The following is a 6,058-nucleotide window of genomic DNA, read 5'->3' as shown; positions in this document are numbered from 1 at the left end:
GTCGCATGCTTGGTGAAATGCCTGAATTAGATTTGTATCGGTATTCTCCCGTTCTCGTTCGTTCCTGCGTACTTGATGATCGTTAGGCGCGTTCTTGGGGATTTTCATCGCATTCTCTGCCTCGGTTGTGATTGGCTCGTTGTGGTTTTTCCGACCGACGTCCCGATCCTGAGGATTAGTGACATTAGTCAGTATGGCCGCCGGTGGTGAGGTTTGGCTGGGCGGACGAGCGGGCTGGGGTGTGGGCTGGCCGAGACTTAGGGTTTTCCTGGGCCTTGGGGTTGGGCTAGCCAAATAATAGGAAAGAGGTGGTCGACTAGGCTTGGAGTTTTAGAAATTGGTGTGGGCTAAAAGAGGGAGAAGGAATTAGTGGGGGGCTAGATGTGGGTCTAGAATAGGATATAGGAGGGCCAAGCTCATGTGCGGAGCTCAATCTGATTGAGAACCCAGACCAGTGAGACCTGGCTTCGGTCCTTATCCAGACCCGGCTCAAAGACCCGAATGTAGAAATTTGATTAGAAAGTTTCTTCTCTTGACCTTTTAGTGTAATTGGTGCCTTGCTTGCTTGCACATTGGATGTTTCGCATGTCTAATTTGTGTATTTAATCACGAGTGTGAATGTTTAGATGCACATGCTATATTTTGACGTTAACACGCTGTGAACTACTAATACTGTTGAGGTTGAAATGAGAGCTTTTGGTTGGATGTTGGAATTGTAAAGAATCTTTTCCGTGTCGTCATCCGTGGTTCTTGCTCAAGAGAGCTCTTGTTTTAGTTTGTTATGCACTGAATTTGTTCACATTGAAATCCTCTATTGGATAGGAGCTTTGAATCTACATGATTTGAACTTTTTGGGAAATCGTGTTAGCTTGTCAAGTATGCCTAGAGTTGTTTAATATTTATTTAGTTTCCTTCTATCATCTTTGACTCCTGAGTACTAGCTGGAGCCGTGGATAAAAGACAAGCTCTTATGATAGTTGGGCCCGATAACTCTAAAGGAGAGTTTCGTGTTGGTAGATGTGAAAGATTGTGTGATCTCTCTGATCCCTTACTTCATCACATATTTGGCTTCCTTCCATTGAAACAACTCATCAGAACAAGTGTTTTGTCGAGTAGGTGGAGGTCCTTATGGGCATCCCTTCCCAATCCCGTGTTCGATAAGTTGAGGTTATCCAATAGAAGGCGTTTTTTGCAATACGTGGATTGGGCATTGTCTTGTCGTGATTTATTCCATGTGAAATCCTTCTCTTTCCGTGCATTAAGACGCATATTCCATATACTTTTGGATAAATTTTGCCATAAATCCATAAATCGCAAGGTTAAAACTCTTGGAGTGAGCTTTGATTTGCCAATAATATCAATATTGTGGTACCTTCATGTGTGTTTAGGAGCGAAACCTTGATAGAGTTTCATCTAGGAATAGAGGACCCTACTTCTTTCTTTTATTTGTTTTACGGATCTTACATCTTAGTGGACTCATTTTATGGATGACTGCTTTCAGTTCCTTGCTTTGAGAACTTGTGTCTTTGGAATTGTTGGCATCTCAAAACCCTTACTGTTTTAGCTCTGAATCTATTGAGCTTGTTTATCGAGCAAATGACAATAAACAAAGGACATCTAAATATAAGCTCGAGCTCTTTAGCTATATTGGTGGGCACTTGTTTGAGTGTGCGATACACGATGCTTCTGTGCTATGTGACGCTCATTTAGTTTTGGGTGGTCCAGTTGAGGAGATTTATGCTTCCCGCTTACATAAGCTTCTAAAGGATCTATCTGTTGCGAAACGTCTTTTTTTTGCATTACTACATTTTTGGGTATAATATCAATCTTATTTTTTGTATTTTTGGGTCGAAGCATTGCATTTTGCTTTGTCAGTCTAATTAGTGTTCTCTGGATTTATTTTCAAGAGATTAGTTTCTTCCCAGTCTTCTCTCACCTCAACCTCTTGTCATTAGACACTTATGATAGATTCCCTATCAATCTTTGCAATGCTTAACAATTATCTTTGTTTGGTTTGGCTTTTGTTTTGTAGGGTAACTATTATGTTCTTCTTACTGTTTCCTCTTACCGAATTTTGTGATCAAATGCGAGAGTTGGTTTTTATGTAATTTTCAATTAGGGTTTGGTTATGGACTTCAAATGAAGGAATATTGGACCTGGCGCCAAGTGCTTCCAGTCGTTGCTCAAGTTCATCACGATTGAAGAATTTGATGCCACTGATGACCAACTCTTAGCCATGACGATCATACTTAGGGCTGCCCAAATTTTGCGGAGGCTTCACATAATCTGCTTAGAGCATAGGTCAGGAGCTTTTGTGTGGTAGACCTTTTGGAAGGCGTTCAGCTTCTTCCTAGGAGCTGAGATGAATGTTTCATTTCGCTGTCCCTTTATGACTTTTAGTACATTTAGTTAGTTGATGAGACCCTTGAGATAGCTAGACTATTACTTCTTGAGAAGCTATACTTTGATAAAAACAAGCTATTAGTTTTGCCACCTGAACTTGGTAAGCTAAAAAATTTGAGAGTTCTTGTTGTTATAAAGGTATAGCTTCTCAAGAAGTTGTAATCTAGTTATCTCAAGAGTTTTATCAATTAATTAATCATGCTAAAAGTCATAGGGGATAGCGAAATGAAACATTTATCTGAGCTTTTAAGAAGGAGCTGAACGCTTTCCAAAAGATCTACCACAGAAGCTCCTAGCCTCTGCTTTGAGCAGATTATGTGAAGCCTCTGCAAAACTTGGGCAACAAGTATGATCATTATGGCTAAGATTTGGTCATCGGTGGCATCAAATTCTTCAATCGTGATGAACTTGAGCGACAATTGGAAGCACTCGGTGCCGGGTCCAATATTCCTTCATCGTTTTTGGAGTCCACAACCAAGCTCTAATTGACAATTACATAACAATCAACTTCCACATTTGATCACAAGATTCAGTAAGAGGAAACAGTAAGGACAGAATAGTTACCTCACAAAACAAAAGCTTGACCAAACAAGGACAGTTGTTGAGCATCGCAAGGATTGATAGGTCATCTATCATAAGTGTCGAATGACAAGAGGTTGAGGCGAGAGAAGACTGGGAAGAAATTGATCTCTTGAAAATAGATCCAGAGAACACTAATTAGACTGACAAAGCATAATGCAATGCTTCGATCCAAAATATAAGAAATAAGATTGATATTATATCTTTCAAGAATGTAGTAATGCAGAAAAAGACGTTTTGCAGTAGACAGATCCTTTAAAAGCTTATGTGCACGGGAAGCATAAATCCCCTTGGTCGGACCACCCAAAACCAAATGAGCGTCACGTAGCACAGAAGTATCGCGTATTGCACACTCAGACAAGTGCCCACCAATATAGCTAAAGAGCTCGAGCTTAGATTTAGTTGTCCTTTGCTTGATAAACAAGCTCAATAGATTCAGAGTTGAAACAGTAAGGGCTTTGAGATGCCAACAATTCCAAAGACACAAGTTCTCAAGGCAAGGAATTGAAAGCAGTCATCCATAAAAGTGAGTCCACTAAGATGTAAGATCCGTAAAACAAATAAAATAAAGTAGGTTCCTCTATTCCCAGATAAAACTCTGTCAAGATTTCGCTCCTAAACACATATGAAGGTACAGCAATATTGATATTATCGGCAAATCAAAACTCACTCCAAGAGTTTGAACCTTGCAATTTATGGCAAAGTTTATCCAAGAGTATATGGAATATGCGTCTTGATGCACGGAAAGAGAATATTTCACATGGGATAAATCACGACAAGATAATGCCCAATCCATGTATTGTAAGAAACGCCTTCTATCGGGTAATCTCAACTCATCGAACACAAGATTGGGAAGGGATGCCCACAAGGACCTCCACCTACTCGTCAAGACACTTGTTCTGATGAGTTCTTTTAATGGAAGGAAGCCAAGTATGTGATGGAGTAAGGAATCAGGGAGATCACACAATCTTTCACATCTACCAACACAAAACTCTCCTTTAGAGTTATCGGGCCCAGCTATCACAAGAGCTCGTCTTTTATCCATGGCTCTAGCTAGTACTCAGGAGTCAAAGCTGACAGAAGGAAACTAAATAAACATTAGACAACTCAAGGTAGACTAAACAAGCTAACACAATTTCCCAAAAAGTTCAAATCATGCAGATTCAAAGCTCCTATCCAATAGAGGATTTCAATGTGAACAAATTCCATGCATGACAAACTAAAACAAGTGCTCTCTTGAGCAGAAACCACGGATGATGACATAGGAGCTGAATGCTTTCCAAAAGGTCTACCACAGAAGCTCCTGGCCTCTGTTTTGAGTAGATTATGTGAAGCCTCCGCAAAACTTAGGCAGCAGGTATGATCGTCACGGCTAAAAGTTGGTCACCAAGTTCAGGTGGCAAAACTAATAGCTTGTTTTCTCTTACATGTTCTGAATGGTAAAATTCATTACAAAGAACTTAAGGTGATCTTTTGGCTCATCATTAGTCATTTTGGTTGTTCACTGTAAGCAGTAGAATTGCGACAATACATGGAACTCGTAGCGTCGTTGTTAGAGCACAACAAGCTTGTTCATGGCCTCTTCTTGATTTCAGGATAGTTTATTTGCAAATTCATGCACTTGACTACTTCATGCTTTTGTTTCCTTCTCTTGATATGAGAACAACTCGTATTTCTTTGTGTGTGACATTGCAACTTGAATTAATTTAATGTGGCCCTTCATTTTAAGTGCAGGGCTATGGCTGAACTATGAGTTCTTAGACTATTGGGGAATCCTCGAGTTCCTTCCTGAAATTTTACCACTAAACAATCTTCACCATTTGTCTTTGGCAAATATTAGGATCATGGCAGATGAAAACCTAAGATCAGTGAATTGTATGCTCTTGATGTACACACTTATCTTTGTGATGTGAGAAGAAATAGATATGTCCCGTTCGATTGGAGTCCTTTCATCGGAGATTGGAGAAGGAACATCAGGTAAATTTGGTGTATCATATTGCATCATGGAATCCATGGCAGTTTCCATATAATCTAGGGTTATAGATGCAAATCTTTGCTCTATAACGGTTCTTAATGTAGCCTGTTGAAATTGTTGAGCATCTTAGGTGTCGCACTGATCGGCTTTGCAGCCTAGTTCGGAATATGTGAAGGATATCGTTCTGGCACATAAATAAAGGGAGGGAAGAAAGGGCCGGCCTTTATATGCGAGTAGAATTTTTCAGTTCTACTTGCAAACTATTCTTTATGTGAAGATATGAACATTTTTTCTTGATGGATAGCGAGGCCCTATGTGGAAAGGGGACAGTTGACAGAATCTGATTGTGATGGCTGCTGACGAGACTAAAAAGCCTTCAAGACAACTCTGGAAGCTTGTGAAGAAACAGTACCGAACTTCATGGAAGATCCCAATTTGTCACGATGTCAATGCATCACCGATTTCTTCGTGATTTGAGAGCATAAGGACGGAGAGTGTGCATGTGCTTTTGGGATTCCATTGCTTTGTCATCGCTAGAGCTTATTAGTATGGTATGGAATACTCTCAGGGCAGGCAATTTTGCAGCATCAATGAGGAGACAACCATAGTTGGAGGAGCAATGAGCTTGAGCATGTTATTTCGGCTGAAATTAAAAAGGAAAAAAAAATTGCTTAGAAGTGAAGGAACTGATGTGATCATAAGATTGAGATAATGCGGAAAAGTTATTGTAAGGGAAAATGACATAGATGATCTTTAATCTTTGGTTTAGTAGGCGACGTGGTTTCTGAATTTTTAATTTGCTTGATGTAGTCTCTGAACTTTGGTCCAATGTGCACTATCATCCCTAAATATTAAATTTCTTTAATGTGACTCCTGAACTATTAGTAAAAGATCGATTTAGTCTTTCAACTATATGAAGATATCTACTATTGTTCTTTTAGTAAAAGATCGGTAATTCAAGATATCTACTATTGTTCTTTCGGTAATGGAATCTTTGTGTGGCTTCCGATATGTTATATTTGAATGGTAGATCTTAAAAAGGGTTTTGCATGGATTGTCCACCTATATCGTTCGTCTCAAATCAAGGAAAGAAATTGTCAT

At 39.6% G+C, this 6,058-nt stretch overlaps 1 long non-coding RNA gene across 1 annotated transcript; it reads left to right on the top strand.

Moving 5' to 3' along the window:
• Positions 1-3,590: 3,590 nt before the first annotated feature.
• Positions 3,591-5,847, top strand: LOC120293315. Its single transcript, XR_005551069.1, has 2 exons — positions 3,591-4,959; positions 5,088-5,847. It is a non-coding gene; the product is annotated as an uncharacterized LOC120293315 (long non-coding RNA).
• The last annotated feature ends 211 nt before the right edge of the window (positions 5,848-6,058 follow it).

Source organism: Eucalyptus grandis, chromosome 5 (genome assembly GCF_016545825.1).
Source record: "Eucalyptus grandis isolate ANBG69807.140 chromosome 5, ASM1654582v1, whole genome shotgun sequence".
In the NCBI taxonomy this organism is placed as follows: Eukaryota; Viridiplantae; Streptophyta; class Magnoliopsida; order Myrtales; family Myrtaceae; genus Eucalyptus; species Eucalyptus grandis.
The sequence above is the reverse complement of the archived record's forward strand: the minus strand, read 5'-3'. Positions and strand labels throughout refer to the sequence as shown.